This window comes from Oxyura jamaicensis, chromosome Z (assembly GCF_011077185.1).
Source record: "Oxyura jamaicensis isolate SHBP4307 breed ruddy duck chromosome Z, BPBGC_Ojam_1.0, whole genome shotgun sequence".
Classification (NCBI taxonomy): Eukaryota; Metazoa; Chordata; class Aves; order Anseriformes; family Anatidae; genus Oxyura; species Oxyura jamaicensis.
In genome coordinates, this window is record NC_048926.1 from 18420072 (window position 1) to 18439903 (window position 19832).

General features: G+C 41.4%; 1 long non-coding RNA gene across 1 annotated transcript in view; it reads right to left on the reverse strand.

Annotated features, from left to right (window-relative positions):
• Positions 1-301: 301 nt before the first annotated feature.
• Positions 302-19832, reverse strand: part of LOC118156220 — a 24236-nt gene continuing 4705 nt past the window's right edge. Inside the window, exons 2-3 of the long non-coding RNA XR_004746190.1 lie at positions 19117-19120; positions 302-317 (exon numbers count right to left, since the gene is read on the reverse strand). This is a non-coding gene — a long non-coding RNA (uncharacterized LOC118156220). The remainder of the gene's footprint in view (positions 318-19116; positions 19121-19832) is intronic.

Genomic DNA, 19832 nt, shown 5'->3' on the forward strand with positions numbered 1-19832 from the left:
GACAGGATTTCAAGTGCCATCCAGTGTTCAGGGATTGGCAGTGATGCAGTTTTGCTGTTCTGTAGTTGAGATTACAACTGGAACACTTCAATACCTGGTAGAGCCAATGAGTAAAAATGAGTAAAAAGTCATTTTGCTTTCCCATATTTTGTGGCTTGAACCCAAATCACCAAAGGGAATGAATGTATACTGCTACAGCCACTGTAAGAGCCATCACATTTAGACTCAGCTCAGTATTGAAGAGGTTCAAAGAGTGATCTGTGAAATGATTGCACCAGATCAGGGCTCAGCTGCATTGTTAAAAATACTCAAAACACCTCCCTGCCACTAAGCATTCTCTATTTCTCCTTTCGGTATGTGTAGAAGTTCAGGCTCCAGAACTGCCCTATCACATGCACCATATCCAACAGAGGAGGCCTTGTTGGTGGGAACTATTTCAGTGAATGGTTTAAAGGCAGAGACCAGTTGTTTAATTTTCCAGTCTTTATTGTTTTAAGTCAAACCTTCTGTAGTATTTTAATCTACATGGTATGTCTTCATACCATACCATGTAGACTGAAAAATTGGCATGCTTTCAGACACAGCACTGTGAAATAACCCAGTCTCAGGTGTTATCCAGTGCTTTTAAAAAATCATTCCCCTTCCCAAAGCTTTGAATTACCCTTATCTCAACCCGTGAGTTGTTCTTTCCTTTACTTCTTCCCCTCCTCATCTGAGGAGGGGGAGTGAGAGAGCGGTTGTGGTATTCAGCTGCCTAGCACGGTAAAACCACCACACACCTGCATGTAACATCAATGGTTTTAACATATAGCATTTAAATTCTTACAAACAAGAACTGTGCAAAACCACCACACTCTGAAAGATTTATTAAAAAAAAAAAAAAAGAAAAAGAAAAAGAAAAAGAAAAAGGACTTTGTGCCTTTCCCTATTTTTTCTGAAAATAATAATAATAATAATAAAACAATAAAAAAGAGGGGATGGAAGGGGGAGATTAAATGAACTCACAGGTTCTAATGGCTTTTTGAGTCACCATCTGAAAGGTATGTTTACTTCTGTAGACCAAGATTTCTCTTTTTCACTTCAAACCTTCTAGTAGTTTAAAATGACCACCTAAAAACCCCAGAGAATCCTTCTTTCTACTTTTTGCCACTACGTTTTTGAGTTGTGTGTGTTTTTCCACATGGGGAGTTCTAATATTTAACATCACATTGAATGAAATTGGATTTACTTCACTTTTTATTTATAAAGGTTACTATTTTCATGCTTCTCCTTTGTGTCACTGGAAGTAGATGATGCACACATGGAAAGAAATATTAACCAAAACAAATATCACAAAAGTAAAATTAACAAAAATATTAACCAGAACAACTATGCAGAAAGTTTGGATAACATTGTTACCTTGGTAAATACAAACAGCAAATATTTCTGTGGCAGAAAGCTGGAGCTAAACAACTATGTGTGATAAATGAGGAATTTTATTTTTTTAGCATTCTGGATGGTAAACCTCTGGAGGAAATTGTCAGGAACGGTGTGGTCTAATCATATGAAATGGCAAGTCCTGTGAGTTTGCTGCCTCAGTTTCCTCATAGTAAGATAGGAATGCTTGTTTTCTGATTTTACCTCCTACAGGATCTACTCTACCTTCCTTGCTCCTGAACCTTATGGCACACAGGCAGCCTCTGCCCTTATGGCAAGACTTGGTCATAAAAATCTGCCAGCATTGATAGCTTTATAGGACAGGGCCACAACATTTGTAAAGCATGTGACCAGTCTTCCTGAGCCTACAAGCTGCATCCCAGACTTTCCCATGTGGATAAGTGCCACAGAGTAAGAGGTTCAGGAGGACAAGTGATCATACCAGGGGACAAGGGATATTTGCAAGCAGGAGCAATTACCAGGGTTGACAGCTGCTCAGATGTTGGGACTGGAGCGTGGGACAGAGCCAGGTTGCATTGCATTGAGCAGGGTGTGCAGCTGGACTGGGAAGCACTGGCCTCACGACATTCTCAGCCTCACCTTGTTCCATTGCTGAAGACACAGCTGGGTACTCAAATGAGCTCTGGGTGGCAGTCCCACCTGAACTGCTTGAGAGCTGCCAATGGCTCAAGAGATCACTGTAGGCTTTCCCTTGTTTGAGCAGAAGGCCTTCCTATCTGCTCAGTACCAGAAATAGAAATAATGCTTATCTTACTACATTAAAAATAGCAGCTGCTGATTTTGTTGAGTCATAAATAGACTAAAACTCAGGAAGATGCACAGGTTAATGTGCAATGTGAGCCAGATTTCCGTTCAGATTGTATCTTTGCATGGTGTGGGCTTTTAAGGTCATTGCCATCTGGGAAGTGATATAATTCAATTAGAAGATTCACTTTGACTCAGGACCTCATTTATCTCTTAGAGCTGGCACAATAAATCACAGCTTTATGAGCAACAGTACAAGACAGTTGCTCTGCCCTCCACATTGCTCATTGATCTGCCTGAAAAGAACACATCTGTCTCAAAGATCTGGCACTGGTCTTTGTTCCCCTGGCAGTCTGGCTCTGGGAGCAGAAGTCAGAGCCAAGCAACTGAAGTAGAAATAACACCTAGTAGGAAACAAGTCATTTCCATGCAACTGGAAACACATGTGCAGTGACCAACCATGTGTAACCAGAAATTGTGTTTGCGAATAAATAGCTCAGTCACTGTTCTGAGTCTGAGTTTGTTGCTGGTGGTGGGCCTCTGCTGAACAGTGGTGTCATTGAAGCTAAGCTTAGTATTCAAGGTTGGTTGAAAAAGCACAGCAGTGCAAGTTTACTGCCAATTCTAAAAAGAGCTTAGCAGCTGAGCATAGAATTCTCTACACTCTCTACCTTTTGGGGTTGGAGGGGTTGTTTTGTAAAGTCATGTAGGTGGGATTAGCCTGCAAATCATCTCTATCAGCAAGCACATTTTCACTTACAGGGGTTCTGCATGAGACAAAGCACTTGAATTTTATTTTATTTTATTTTTATGGATTGTTGTGTCTCCATTCCCTTGTCATGGCCAAGACTACATACATTGAAGGTTGCACAGCATTCAACATGCATTTAGACAGATATAATGCTATCTAATAGATAAGATCCTGAACAGACTCAAGTGACTGAAAATATAGAAGGGCAATGTAGACTTGGACTGGAAAGAGGCAAATCAGAAGTGATACTGTAAACACCAGTAAACTCACAAGTACCATGAAGAGATTTGGGATTAGACTGTTCTCTCTTTCCTATTATCTGAACAAAGTACAGTTGTGGAGCTCCTCACCATAAGATCTTAAGTATTCAAATATATATATATATATATATAGATATATATATATATGTATATATATATTTAAAGAGGGACTAAACATATTTATGGAACAGAAAACCATCACAGGCTTTTTTTTTTTTTTTTTTTTTTTTTTTTTTTTAATACAAAAGGACTCCTTTGTCTCTGAAAATCCATAAAACCCACAGATTGTTGGAGGATGTTGACAAATACTATATAAGTTTAATCTCTTGCTTTATATTTTCAGTAGTTTTCCAAGATCAGCCACTGGTGGACACAGGATAAAGGAGTAGATGGACCTTTGTGCCAGTATGTTAAATATCTACATTCTTAAATCGCTGTTGCATTGGTCTGTTGGAATTATCCCACTCTTCGTAGATATATTTATCATACATGCACTCAGTGTGGAACGTGGCATTGTAGTAAATTGGTGCTAACATGGAAGAAGTGGGCAGAATTTTTTATGCTACTGGTGTGAACTGCACACCCAAATGTCTTAAAACAGTCACACAAGCGAGAGTTTTGACGTTAACATTGACATGCTGTGCCTCTGTCACGTATTACACATTTTCTCTACAAATCAGTCTGTTTACTCAAAAGGAAACAGGTCTAGAATAAGAAAGGCCTTGTGAACCTCAGGGAGAAATGTGACTTCTGGCATACTTACATTCAAATGGCACTCTCTGCTTTTTCAGTTTGTGTAATGCTTGAAAATCAATATGTCACTTTATCTTGATAAAGGCTAAGTGCAGATAATGGATTAATCGGATTATTGGGCTGAAATGAAAATGGTCCCAGGAGAGCACAGATGCACAAAGATGAATGCAAGTTTTGGGACTGTCCAGCAACAATGGAAAATACTTTGATTTTGTTATGCAGATCATGACTTTTTAATGTAGTGATTCAGCATATGATTTACAGTGGTGTTTGGGATGCAAAATTAATATTGTTTTTTGTTTGTTTGTTTGTTTTGTTGTGTGTTTTTTTTCGATCATCAGTGAAGATAGATAACTACTCAGAGTGTCATTCAGTGTATGAATGTCTCAGCCTTCCTGAATTAGCACTTTAAGTACTACAGGTATATGACAGCAAGCACTCTTCATCATTTGAAGCAATTCAGACACTGTGTCCTGTGTATGAAATCAGTGTGCCCTACAGATGAAACCACAGAAGTCATTTGAAAGCGTTTTCCAACACCGTTTCCTGGTTTACTGTCTTTAGTTTATGATCTGTGAACTCTTTCTATGATACTCACAAACAGAAACAGAAGAGCAAGCCAATTGTCAGCAGGCTTAAATTCCCTCTAAATGAACTGCATGTTCACTGGAAAGACGGGGGAGCTCAGCAAATCAGAAAATGAAGTAGGATTAAGTTGTGCCACCTCAGACAGAATTTACTAAACACATCATTTTCTCCAAAAGCAGCCCTCGCTTAATTCAAGGGACCAAGGAAGTGACTTAACAATTAATTCAATACTACTGCAACTGCAGAGAAGCAGGAGAAGCAGAGAAGCAGCACTGCGCTTTAGTTAAGCATTGCTTAACAAGGGAAGCTGCATATGGAAATTAATTCCTTCCCTGCATTTTAGCTTTTAATGCATAAAACAGCACAAACATTCATGACCTAATGTCTGGACAAGGAACTTTCATGCTCTCTCGCTTCTTTCTTTCAGTTTGGAACTCGTGGTTTTTTTTTGTTTGTTTGTTTGTTTTTTTTTTTGTTCATGCTACCTCAAAATAGCATGACAAATGGAAGAAAGAAAAATAAATTTAGGCAGCTTGTGTAATGTAAAAGTTCTTTAATTTGTACCTTTTGACATACTAAATGTATGCACAGCCAAATTCTAAGCCTTGATAAATGTGAAGGCAGGATGAATACTAATTTTAATTTTTAAAAAAATATGAATAATTTATAGACAGAGAAGTTCCGACATTGGTCAGATGAATGATTCATAATGAATAATTCATCCAACTCCATTAAATAATTTTACATCACTGAAACCCCTATGCCAGGCTCCCAGCTGTCTCTTCAAAAATCTGATCACTCTCAAACAATGTGATAACTGCAGTATTAATTCTGAATATTTAAACCATACTTTTAAGCTTCTGTACCTAGTGAAGGACAGAATAGGCCAGTATGGGATCAGGAACTGCATGTATGAGGGTCTTTCCACTGAAGTGAATAGTCTGAATTCCCCAGGAAACGAAGACTTATGTTCTTCATTCTCAAGCATGGGTCAGCTTTTCTATCACCAGAATTGTTGGACAACACTACAGACGTAGTGGTCATTCAGTCATTCAGTCATTCAGTCAGTTGTGTTTAAGTGATCAACCTCTCCTTGTTTCTACAGGAACTCACTTTATTTGTTTTCTTCTACCTGAGAAAAATTACCCTGGGAATAGTACGCAGTGCTATTGAATTCATTGGTAAGCCTATTTACTTGTTTGTTTGTTTGTCTGTTTTGGCAGGTTAATGAGGATATTGCCAGAAAGCTGAATTTAGTGCAGACAGCCCCAGCAGCACTTGTGATGTGGGGCAACTGGTAGGATACAGACTTTATTTTGTCAGAACAACCACCAGCCCCAAGGATTATGACATTTCATTTAAAAATATATGAGTAAAGCCATTAGGTTAGCAAAGAGTTCCTGCTTGCTAGCAGAGGAATCTTTTCAACCTTACTCAGCATTTCACATCAGATGGTGGATATCTGTGGTCACAGTCTCAAATTCCTGTTTATTTTCAGTGACTTGGCTGTTTCTCCTTTTTCTGCCCTAAAAACTAGTTTCACAGGACTCATTTTCCCTAGACAGAGTATTTGTGAGTAACGGGGCACAAGTCTCTTGTCCTCCTTGCTCTTCTGGTCTTGACAACCATGCTAATCACTCATTTCTCTCTTACTTCCTTCACACTTGATGTCCTTTAGTGCATACCTGACTAGTGGACTTCACAAATACAGAAAATATGAAGGCCATTCCCTCCTTGTCTTGCATAAGGATTTAGCATGAGAAATAAGCATTTAGCTCAACATCTAAAGGGAAGCTAAACTGTACATGAGAAGACATGTTTTTGAAGCAGCATGCTGAAGTAAGCTATTGTCCTGGTTTCAGCTGGGATAAGTTAATTTTCTTCCTAGTAGCTGGCATAGTCTTGTGTTTTGGATTTAGGATAAGAATAAGGTTGATAACATCCTGATGCTTCAGTTATTGCAGAGCAGTGCTTACACAAAACCCATGGCTTTTCAGCTCCTTGTGCTGCCCTGCCAGCAAGGAGGCTGGGGGTGCACCAGGAGCTGGCAGGGGGCACAGACAGGACAGTTGTCCCCAGCTGACCAAACTGATGTCCCACACGATGAGGCTCAGAAATGAAACTGGGGTGACTGGTTGGGATGGGGATGGGGCATTCTTCAGGGTCTGGTTTGGCCCTGGTCAGTGGGTGGTGAACATTTGCATTCTGCATCACTTGCTTTGCATATTCTTTTGTTGTTGTTGTTGTTATTTCTCTCCTTTTTATTTCCTATTAAGCTGCCCTTATCTCAACCCATTTTACTTTACTTTTACTTTACTTTTACTTTACTTTTTACTTTACTTTTTTTACCTTTTTTTTAAAAAAAAAAAAAAAAATTTCTCTCCCCATCCCATTGCAGGGGTGTGTGGAGTGAGGAAATGGCTGTGTGGTGCTGAGAAGCTGCCTGCTGGGACAAGCCACAACTATACATGTATGTGAAGCTACTGGCATTTTATATTCTCCTCTATCACAAGTAACCCAGTTTAGATATTTTGTCCATGTATTATGTTGGTGTGAACTCTCTCTCTCTCTCTCTCTCACTCTCTCTCTCTCTCGTATGTGTGTCACAATAAACAGAATCCCAGCCTGGTTTTATAAGAGGAGATCTCCTTGGGAACTTTGTATACCAGCAGAAGATGGAGGTATTGTTTTCTGATTCTTGACAATACCAGACCAGGACATCACTTAGCTGTGAGCCACAGGACTCTGATGTTACTATGTTGAAACCTCTTAGAGTACAGTTCTCCAGTGCACAAGGGAAAAAATTATCTTTTCAAAAGGCTTAAGTATTTGGAGCTTATGTACTTACTTATATATTGGGACCAAGAACTCAGGCTCACCAAAACAGTTATGTAAAGGGGTTCTGTCTTGTGTCGTACTTGCTGTGTATTGCATTGAAGTACGAGGCAAATGTGCTAGCTAGACCAATGCCATGGGATGTTCCAGGCACTGGCACTCAGGGTTGTTACATCACCAGAATTGTCCTCAGCAAGGTTTTGTTCCAGACAACTAACTGACTTCCCAAACTTCCTAGACATGGCAATTTCCTAGCCTAGGACCCTTTCCTAGGACGGTGTCCCAGTTGTGGCCGTCATGTCTGGGAAGGCAAGAGGGGTTAACAGTATGAGAGCTCTCCTAAGAGAATTGTCTCCTGTCCAAGGTAAAGATCTCTGTCATGTTTAATTTACCAGGAGAGCTGAAACCACTAAGCTGAGCTCCTACCTGATTTCTATAATTGAGATCTTCAGATTTTGGTTAAAAATCTGGTGTCTATAGATGTTACTATGGCCCCTAAACCTGCTCCAGAGGACTCCCAGAACAGCAGGTTGCACCCTGTCACTGTACTGCCATGCTGTCTGCAAGTCTCCCCACTTAACACTGGGTTAAACCCAACTTTTCCGTCTTCCTTCTGAAGTTGACGCAAATGATGACAGACCTCTCTCCAAGAGCACCTTCTGCTGGAACACCAGATCGGCTAACTGCACCAGGGGGATGTGGGAGCCCCAGCACACAGCTTTCTGGGCAGCTAACACAGGAAAATGGGACTTGCCTTTGGAAAAAAACTAGAAACACCGACAAGTTATTGTGCCTTTGGAATGAAACATAAAACTCATTTTTCCTGGATGGGAAGAGAGAACAAATGCAGTCAATAGCAGCAAGATCCAGTGAAGCCAATTTTGTTGATTTATTTTATTTTATTTTTTTATGAGAAGACTGCATATATAAGATGAATAATTCTTAGAAAAACTCGATGGTTGCTGTTTTTCAAATTTGCTGTACAGCTCTTTAGGTACAATTGTGGCAAACACTCTTTTAACAACTTGGCATATGTCAGAACACAACAATGCTGTGCAACTTTCAGGAAAAGGGAGTAGCATGAAGAGCGTCTTCTTTGGTCACTGTATCATTCACATAAATCATCTAGGATTCTATAGAAATAAATAGATTAAGAAAAAAATAAAAATAGGAAAGGAGTAATTAATTCTTTGTGCACTTCCAGAGTGCATTGCTATTTAAACAGCTGGTCATATTTCTTGTCCTGATCATTTCCACTCTCATTTTTTTTTTTTCTCTGTGTTTCCCTTTCATTCTTTAACCCTACATTAGGCCAAGGAAAAATAAAATTGAGAAGGAGAAGTGCCTGTGGAAAAAACAGGAAAACAAAAAACCACGTGGGTGGAGGATGGAGGGAATGCACAACAGTGGATTCAGCTGTAAATTCATGCAGTTTGTAGCCTTGCCTTTCCTGACTGCCCAGCAAAAGGCCACATTGCCCAACTTGGCTTGTTTCAATGAAAGAAAAACCCATGACTCTTGCAACCAGGAAATGTTGACATAATGGAGTTACTAAGAAAACTTAAATATCAGTCATTCTCCAAACTAGATGCATGACAAGCGAGGTTGCACAAACATTATTCACATTAATAGCAACTGTTCTTTTGTCTTGACATGGACTGTGACAATTAGGAACCAACTTTTTTGTTGGTGCATGAAACAAAACAGTGTCTTCCTTGAATACATTGAAAGGAAACGTTGATCCTGTGGTATGGATGTGCCTTGTGACAAGAGAATAGGTTTATGGCAAGGAAGGGTGCATTGCAGAGGATTGCCAGGACACGTTCAGATATGGGTGGGTATCTTATTCCTCCAGCTGCTATTGTTAATGCACATTAAAGGAATTTAAATGACCATGAAGAGACATTAATCCGATATTCAAGAATTCTCTTTTAATATCAAAAGCCTGAACAATTAAATGCCTTTAAGCCTACACCACACTTTGATAACTAAAAGTAATCACTGAAGTAGCAGTAGCTGGATATATGGAAGACTGAATCAGTTAAATGCAATTACAGAGCTGGATATACGTTGTATGTGTCATGAACCGAGGACAGGAAAGGAAGAATGAGCTGCATTATTTGTCAAGGATGAACAAGGCAAGGACAGGAATAGAAAAAGGCATAGCAGATGTGGGACCTTACAGACTTTTGATGTTATGGGTAGCTTCTTCCCTTTGTGGTGGGAAAGGAGGGAGTGAGTGTCACTGCGGGCATGGGACCATCTGTGTGCAGAACGTTGGTGTGGTTTTTGTGAGCAGCAGTGGGAGTGAGAGATGCAAAGGCAGGACAGCTGAGCCTGTACACCTGTCTTTGCATCCCAGCCGACTGCTAAGCCTCCTACAGCAACCTCTGCTTTCTGACCAGTTTTATCTTCTCCCTTATGTTTCCCTATTTGCAGCAATTCATTTTTCATCATCTCCCATTTTCCCAAGAAAGGAATATGGCCGAACTACACTGCTTTATACAAAATAAAGAACTCTAAAAGTATTTTTTTTAATGTTAGTATATAAAGCTTTGTAACAGTTCAATGAAGATGAAGGTTCTTGCTCAGAATAGAAAAAAAATTGAGGCAAAGAAAAGTTAAGGTATTTATTTAGCCATTGCTTTTTAACACCTTCCTTTCCTAGGCTTATTGCTTTCTTATAACTTCATTGTTAGGGTCAGAAGATGTGTGCAAATGGTCCACCACTAAAGCACTTTATCTAAAGATATGGACTAAGTCAGTGCCAGTTAGGATCAGAAGCCAGGAATTTCTAAAATCTTGATCTTCCTGTTTAACTACCTCTATTTATCTGTTCCCCCCTTTTCAGATCATGCGATCACAGAGGAACCAAAGAGCTACACATTTTGCCCATCGTGTTAAAACAATGAAATATTTGGTTTTTATGCTGAACTGGTATGTGAGGAGTATATGGACAAAATCTGAGTCACTTCTCTGCTGTTCCTGCAGAACAGCTTGAATAAAAACATTCTTCTTGTTTAAAAAGGACGTTAGTACATCAACTTCAACTGAGGTAAGCATGAATGAAATAGAAGATATATTTTACTGTGACAGTAAGTGACCACCAGTAATTTCTGGGTAATGAAAAGGATAGGCTTCACAGTGGAAAGGTCTCGGACAGGACTAACCACAAGCCTGTGTCATTCAATATTCACTGTGAAGCTGAGAGGGGAAAGCCAGTCTGCCTTTAACATTTCAAAGCTAAATGTCAAATTCAAAACATTTTCAGGTTATTAGTAAAACTGAGGTTCCTACATCTGCTATAACCACCTGAAATATAAATACTCTGCCCTCGCTGTATATGTTAAAGTACACAGTTCTGGACATTAGCAATGTAATCCAGGCTCTTCAGAGTGTTGAAAAATACCCCATTTGGAGTTGCTTGTCTTTCTAATTGAACTGCAAAAAGGTTTCTTCTGCATAGCATTATCATCAAATGACTCTAAAAGGCATAAAACTACTGAATTACTATTTAAACTCCACTCCGAGATCAGGTAGAAAATACACTACAAATATGTTCTTCCTAAAAATAGGCTTTTGCTGTTAATTTGTGATTTATGTGTTAAAAGAATTCTCTCAATTGTTTTCATCTCAACAGTTCGACTATCACAATTTAAAATAGAAATGAGGAAGAGTGAGTATTTTTAAAAAAATATCATCTTGCCTAAGTATTTTGTCTCCTTTAATTTGACAAGTACATTTGTTTCCAGAATAGGAATCTCAGAACAGGCACACAGCACCCGTCATGTGAGGTTTAATATTAGAAATACAACAATACCAAAAACATGGCATTAGGGACACTCAAGATGCTTCTGTTTGCAAATTAAATAAATCAAACTGAAAACCTCCATAGTTTAATGGCCTAAAAAATTAAATTAACCCCATTCGTTATGGAAAGGTTACTTAGACTGCATATACCCCAGAGATTCTGGTCTCTTTACCAATTACTCTGGTAATTTCAATAGGGACACCTGTTCTCTGGACACATGGTTCAGGCTACCATCCTTATTTCATCTGGGACACTAAACAGCAGCCAGATGGTTGCTTATTATAAGCCTTTTAGGAATTTGAATCCAAAGTGGGAAATAAAGTATGCTTTTCTGAGTTTCCCAAGAGAGTGAACTGCATTCATACTATGAAAATCCAGTACAAAACAGCTAAAACATTTTCCTCATATGAAATGGACATTTTCTAGCCTGACTTGCTAGGGTAATAAATAAGTTATTTCATGAATAAATGCCAATGTCCTATCATTTTCAAAAGGATTATTAATTTCTTCTGTTTAGAAGTGGTGAAGCACCTGAAATGTGTCCAACAGGGCAGGAGAAGAGCTGTGCTCTTGAAGAACTGCACTGTGAGGACATTGCTGGACTGTGGCACAGGCAAGTGGTTGCAACCAGAAGGCAAACTGATTCTTCCAGTGTAATCATTAGTTAACAAAATTCCAAGCAAATATTAGGCAACCTTTCCCATTATGCTTTTTCCTTTCCAAACCAGAGCCATGCTAGATTGAGAAAAACATCTGGGATGACACTATGTGTACTGGGGCTCCCATTTAAAACCTAAGGCATCTTCAGCTAGGCATCAAAATCCTTAGCAGGATACCTATACAATTGTCAAATATAGAGATGTAGAGGCCATACTATAGCTCTTTTATGAATTTTGGAGAACGTCAGGACAATTTTGCTTGATCATGGTGTGAACTAGGCAAGAGCCTAGTGAAAGGCTGCACTCTCATCCTACCACTTCGGAAGTCCATATATTCAGGTAGACAATTCCCATCACAGCTGAAGTCAGAAGCAGGAGATTGTCAGGGTGGGAGAAAGTGCAGATCAGGATGTAGGGATGTGTTTGGGCACTGAGATATGCCAGCCTGTTCATTTTCTCTTCCCCAGAGAGATGAGGTGGGCAGGATCCCTTTGCTTGGCTGCTGGCCTTTTTCTACCTCATTGTATCAATAGGGCACTTCTGATTGACAAGGTTTGTCAAGAATTCATAGATTTTAAGACTGTAAGCCTATTTAAGACTCTAAGCCTGTTTAAGCCTGTATCTCTCTTGGAGCTACAATACATATTTAAGAAAGACTTTCAGGATTAATTTGAAGACTTTCAAGTAAATACAAGCAGGATGACATTCCCAGGTATATTTTTGCAATGGTTAAGTTTTGCACCCAGAAATGTTTCCCATCACTTCTTTACAGTCAGCTTCAAATTTTACTCTGTTTTTTGTTTGTTTGTTTTGTTTTGATTTTCTGAAGTGTCACCTGTAGTCAGAAATCTCTTATCCAGAACTGTAATCTTCTAGGCCATCATCAAAGCAAATGACTTTGGGCACGTGTGAAGAGAAAGCCACTTATTAGTCTTCTCATAAGAGCATGAGGTTTGTTTTCCTCAAGTATCCTTCAAATCCCCATCTTTTAGATTCCTTTCCTACTATAACTGTTTTACCAAACATGCACAACTGCACTGAAAAATCTGCTCCTTTCTTGTCTTCTTAATCCAGTACTGAGATAATACTTCATCCTTAAGCCACTTGGATGTTCTTCTGCTTATAAGGCCAAGGATTATCCTTGTCTTTGATCTAATGCAAGACATTGCAGACCAAGTTGAACTGTTTTTTGTTTGTTTGTTTGTTTGTTTGTGTTTTGTTTTGTTTTGTTTTTGCTATCATCTATAGTCATCTGCAGTTCCTGGTCAATGTCACTGCTTTCTAGGAGACAAACTCCACTCTGACTTATAGTCTTCCCTCAGACACAGTTATGTGTGAAGCTGGTTGCAGGTTTTTCAGAAGTTCAGTCTCTCAATACCAACATGTATTGGGTTTACGTGGCAAGGTTTTGGTAGCGGGGGGCTGCAGGAGTGGCCACAATAAGAAGAGCCCAGCAGCTGCCCCATGTTAGATAAGGGCCAGTTTCCTAGTAGAGTGCAGAGTGAGAACCAGACCTGCTGCCCCTCAGGTCAGTGCTGAAGGAGGGCAGGAGGAGCTCCAGGCAGGCAGCAGCAGTTCCCCTGCGGCCTGTGGAGAGGCCCCTGGTGGAGCAGGCTGTCCCCCTGCAGCCCATGGGTCCCACACGGAGCAGATCTCCACGCTGCAGCCCGTGGAGGAGCCCCCGGTGGAGCAGGTGGATGTGGCCTGGAGGAGGCTGCGGCCCATGGAGAGCCCCCGCAGGAGCAGGCCCTGGGCCGGAGCTGCAGCCCGTGGAGAGGAGCCCACGCAGGAGCAGGGGGCCTGGGGGGAGCTGCCACCCGTGGGGGACCCGTGCTGGAGCAGTTTGCTCCTGGGGGATGGACCCCGTGGTATGGAGCCGTGTGGGAGCAGTTCTTGAAGAGCAGCTGCCTGTGGGCAGCCCCCACAGGCTCAGTTCGGGAAGGACGGCATCCCGTGGGAGGGACCCCACGGGGAGCAGGGGCAGAGAGGGACTGTAAAGGAGCGGTGGAGACAAGTCAGGGACTGACCGCAGCCCCCATTCCCTGTTTCCTGCACCATTTGGGTGGAGAAGGTAGGAGAGGGTGAATGGGGGGAAGGTTTTCTTCTGGTTTCTTACTTGTTAGTGATAGGCAATAAATGACATCAGTCTCCCTGTGCTGAGTCTGTTTTGCCTGCCACAATAATTACTGCGCAATCTCGCTGTCCTTATCTCAACCCTTGAGCCCTTTTCATCATATTTTCTCTCCCTTTCCCTTTGAGGAGGAGGAGTGAGAGTGTGTTTGTGGTGGAGTTCAGCTGCCCAGATGAGTGAAACCACCACAGAGTATCACAGGGAAGAGGAGAAACTGCAGCAGCATGGTAGCAGTGTTTATCTTTGAAAATCACAGGGAACACATTTTAGATCTTAATTCCTCATTCTTCAGCCACCTACAAAACACCATTCTAGCATATTGCTTCTGTGTAGCTGTTTCACACATTTCAGTCTTTCAACATATACAACACTTGAAAACTTCTTTGAACTACAATTTCTCCTTCTTCATTTTTAGGCTGGTTTGCTAAGGGAACTGTGAAACAGTGCCATTTACCTGTTTCCCAACTCCAATATCAGGGCTACAGCCAACTTTATCCAACTTCGAAAGGGGTGCAAAGATCTGTAAAATACTATGTTCTTACAAACTCCATGAAAAACGTCAGCTAGAAGGAGGAAAGAAGCCCAGTTTAGTATCTCCTGATGAGTGAAAGACATGGTCAACTCAGCGTCTTCTCTGTATGAAGAGGCAGTGGCCATCTGGCCAGTGCACACACACATTTTGGCCAATTTGGCAGGATGTTTAGCTCTACATCAGCCAGAGAATACACTGAAACTTGACTGTGCAAGATATGTAGGAAGGAGTTGAAGGTGAGCCTGCAGAAGGTCAGAACTGGGGCCTGTAAAACACAACTCCGTGGGAAGCTAGGCCTTGTTCATCTTGCTGCTCATCGTCTTTCAGTGATTCCTTTTAAAGATATGACCACTTTTTTCATGAGGACAAGGAAAGGAGAACCACTGATAACTTTTGGCTACAATGTCAGACCACCACTGGTTTTAGTTAGCAATCATACATCAAAAAAGGAGTATCAGCACAGATGAGAAACTAGAAAACTCCTTAGGAGCTCACAAAACTCCATGAAAAGATGACAGCATTATACTAATACACATTTTGTGTCACCTGTCCCATTGCATACTGTCACCACCCCACACTGTCATTGCCATATGCAAAATATGGCTATGCAGCATGCATGAAATATCTAAGCTGACCAAACTTTACAGCAGTTTTCTATTAAACATTGTTCTCATTATACTTGATGAGGGGCCTTTCTTTCCTTCTTTGTGCTCAGCAATATTGTCGCTAATCTATTTGTAGCTTAGACACATACACCTGCTTGTATCACTTCCAAATTAATACAGAAACAGGGTTTGAAATACCCTGACTAGAGAAACTGATGGGAAGTCACAAGGGACTTTGACATTGAAACCAGCACCTTTATAATTCTATGATTCTATAATATTATTTCTATACTCATAAAAGCAGCTTCTAATAAAAGTTGTGTCTGCAGTAAGGTCAGGCAGTGTTCTGTTAAGGACATCTCCTGTATTTTTAAAAACAATCCAAAATACCTTCTTATAAAGTGGTCCCAAGGCAGCTCAAAACCAGCATGGATTATATGAAACTGTGATTTCGTACTGCACACATCTGACAGAGAATCTGCTGTGGTAGATTCACATCTGCTGTCAGCTGAGCTCTTTTATCAGGTGTTAGAATAACATTAGAAGCTGGAGCAGCAATGGGAAAACAACTTGTCACGAAAGAAGCAGGCATAGGTTAATATAACTCATTGAAACTGGAAAACAAAGTAAGCATTGTTGCAAAAGTAATGGGAAAAAGTGTCTGCTGGGTAACTGCTGGATGACAGTAAAATGTCAGAAAAATTGCTTTGCTTGAGACTGCAAGGAAAGCTGTGATATGATTTCTGTGAGACTGTTTATCTGAAAGTAGTAAACAAAAACATCAAAAGCTGTAAAACAATGGGTAAAAAAGCCTCTGTCATTAACATCTAGGGGCAGTTCTCTAGAGAGGAACATTTATGCAATGCCTTTGTGAGAGTATTTAAATGCTCAGGCACTGCCACTCTGGCAGTTAGCAGTTTTGTATATAATAAATAATAAATTAATAAAGTCTGTAAGCTAGTGGGTTTTCAGGAGGTGGGTGTGACACCATTCTCAGTCAGAGAGGAATAAGATTTAAATCTGGATTTCCCCAGTGATGCATGGATGCCCCAGGCACTGCATGTATGAAAACCATCCTTACCTGACAGCACCACCACTTTCCTTGAGTGTAGGGGGTTTGCAAACACAGTGGCAAGGGAGAGTGTAGTTCTCTTTCTTAACTTACCCAAGGTGCAAGCTAGAGCAACGGGCCAAGACTTTGCTTATTCTTCAGCTGCTACATTTATGTTCCCAGTAGCAGAATTCGGACTATTGAGAGATTTTGGGACAAGTTACTGCTGTCTAGCTTCATTGTCACTGCTGCACTGGTGGATAAATTTGCCGGAATGATGAAAAATTCAGGTCATTTTCTACACTCAATTGCTACTCCTGGGCCCCAGCCCAGAGTTAAGTCTAAGGCAAGCCCAAAGACTGGCCAGTGTGATGGCAGCCTCTCCTCAGATCTTCATGCATGCTGATGTGTGCCACTCTGCTGGACAGTGATGATGCAGCAGGTGCAGTGACACCCAAGTCCTTCTGATTTACTCTGAAGGAATAATAGAATCATAGAATTGTTAAGGTTGAAAAAGGCCTTCAAGATCATCTGGTCCAACCACCCCCTGCTACCAATGCCACCCAGTAAACCATGTCCCTAAGCACGAAGTCTAGCCTTTCCTTGAACACCCCCCGGGATGGTGCCTCCACAGCCTCCCTGGGCAACCCATTCTGATGCCTGACTGCTCTTTCTGAGAAGAAATGTCCCCTCATTTTCAACTGAAACCTCCCCTGGTGCAACTTGAGGCCATTCCCCCTAGTCTTTTCACTAGTTACCTGTGAGAAGAGGCCAACCACCAGCTTTCCGCACCTTCTTTTCAGGCAGTTGTAGAGAGCAATAAGGTCTCCCCTGAGCTTCCTCTTCTCCACACCAAACAACCCCAGTTCCCTCAGCCACTCCTCACAGGACTTGTGTTTCCAGGCCCTTCAACAGCTTCGTAGCCCTTCTCTGGACATGCTCCAGCACCTCGATGTCCTTCTTGTAGCGAGGAGCCCAAAACTGAACACAGTAAGCAATCGCTAGATGTTCCTCCTTTTTATCAGTGTATGCGGTTAGCAGAGCAAAATTCTGTTGCCAACAGCATTCACCCCCTGTGACACACCTCTCTGGACTGGGTTTGAAAGAGAAAATTGACACAGAGAAGTCACTTCCAACCAGCCAAGCTACCAGTCGGCTGTGTAACTGCATGTGTTTCAAACACTGTGTGATTTCCAGGCCATTTCCTGTGTCTGGGAAGTCTTCAAGGGTGGGTTGCAGAGGCCCTGCGTCAGGCGTCTCCTTTGCTCCGAGCCACGTGCTCGTACGGAAGCCATTAGTCACTTGTGGCGCTTGTTCCAGAGGGGGACAAAAGGTTGAGCTCAGAGCAGTTCTTTGTAAATATAAATGCCTCCTGGTAGAAAAATGAACAAACAAGCAAACAAACAAAGCAACAACTTCCGTTCATCTATGGAAACTGTAAAAGTTGAAATAAAATAGCTTCGTGTGAAACTTGCTAGATCCACCTTTGGCATTTCTTAAGCATGTGCTGTCAGCATAAGCAGTTGCATGACTTCCCCATGTGGTACCCAAGGGATATTTCCAGCTCCTCACTTCCCACAGAAGGGCAGTCGCAGTCTCACCAGACTTTGTAGAGGTCACACAAACAACCAGCTCCATCATTTTTGCTTTCATGTATGGATGGAATCAAATGCTAAGAAAGAAACACATCTATATTACACATCATCAGGAAAGAATACAAAGAAGGTGGTTATTGCTACGTATTTTAAAACAACTCCACTGGAAGACAGAGTTAACTATATGCAGAAGAGTTGGTCTCCTTTTTTCCCCAAAGGAATAAAGGTTGGAGAAGTTGCTGACAGCAGCCATGCTATTCCTTGTCATCTCTGGAGGGATAGCCACAACGCCTTTCAGTCATCAGCGTAATAGAAGCTTACTGTTACAAACTCTATGCACTGGAACTGCTTCTCACTGAACTCTTACGTAAGGAAAAGTAACGTGTATTGGTGACTTGTGAGCAGTCAATATTAAACCGTGTGACAGATCCGTAGTGGAGACAAATGAATGCTCTCCCTCAGCAGCCAGCACTGTTTGAAGGAAATGGCAGTAACCACAACTGACCATGACAGACAGTGTCGGTGAGGTAACGGGTGAAGATGAGTTCAGATATGTAGATCTATTAGATCCATATCTCGTATCTATAATGCCTGGGAGGTGATGCACAGTTTACAAATAGATTATTACAATTTCTTCTGGCAAAAGCTCTGATTTGTGTATGTGTTTATTTTTCTCGATTTGTGCTAGGCCTTCCTTGTAATAAAAAAGAAAGAATAATAATAATTAAGAGTTTTAAAAAAGCACGAAAAAGGAAGTTAAAATCTAAAGCAGGAACTGGGAATGTCTAGGTTTCTTAGCAAAGAACTGCCTTCTGGTCACAGCTGTCAGCCTGAGAATTTCGCAGCAGGGTGGAAGTGGGAAACCTGTGAAACCAGAGTGAAGAAGCTCTGCTACGCAATGTCCCCTCCGAGCACCTCCTTCCCCTGCAGCTGAGCTCATCGGGGCGCAGGAGAAGACCTCTCCCTGCCACCTGAAGCAGTGCAGAGAGGTCTCACAGAGCAAAGACTTCGCCCTTAGTTGCTGAGAGGGACATCCCACACCCACCATTTTAGAAACTTGAAGGTAGCTTAGGAACCAAATAAATGAGAATGGGGTATTACGTGTCTATAGGTGTAACCTGTGGGTTCAGATTAGGGCAGGATACATCTCCGTTCAGTGGTGACCAACAGTTATGACCACTCTGCTGGCTCTTAAGTGGCACACAAAGAAGAACCAGGCTTCTGAGGCCAGATCCCATGCTTGGAGGCAAGAACCACCAAATAGATATGCCAGCATCCCAGGAATTAGCATGAAGGGGAAAGACTAAATGATCCTAAGTCCTACAACCAGGAGCAAGGTAATTTAGGGTGGGAAAATTGGCAACTTGTCTCACTGATTCTAAAACTGCAGCATTCCTAGCAGCATATAGGATCATGGCAGGATAATCCTGTTTGACCAAGAGACAGTATGAAGTAGGGAGCTGTTTGCTCTTCCAGCTAATTCGTACCACTTCTACTTTCTTCTACACCTGACCTAATCTTAGTCCTACAGCTGATCTTTAACAGTGTTTTGTGCAGCCATGTGTAAATGTGAACAGTCCTCAAGCTACTTTCATTTCTTTCAGGGGCCAAGTTCAGGTCCATCTCCATCTGCATTAGTTCAGCGCTCCAAGTTATGACCTTTATCACCACGTTTTCAAACACCTTCCAGCATTTACAGCTAACGAGATTTACCACAGTAACTGTGATTACAATCAGTCAAAACCTCAGGACAGTTCACCCTGTTCCTTTCTGCACTTTGCACTGGGAACACTGCAGCTCTATTTGTAGGCAATAGTCATGCCAACAGGCTTTAATATCTGTTATACCCTGTCCAACTCTGCTCAGCAAGACTGGGCAATGGTTATATATGGAAGGAATTTAGTGGTCTGATCTGATGAATCCCCACAACCAGACTTCTTGACAGCCAGACACCTTTCTAAGTCAACATTCAATATGTTCATGCCATGGCAGATTTAATTCAACTAAATCTCATGTCAGCCACAGAGAGATGCAGAAAAAGAAAAAGGAAGGAAGGAAGGAAGGAAGGAAGGAAGGAAGG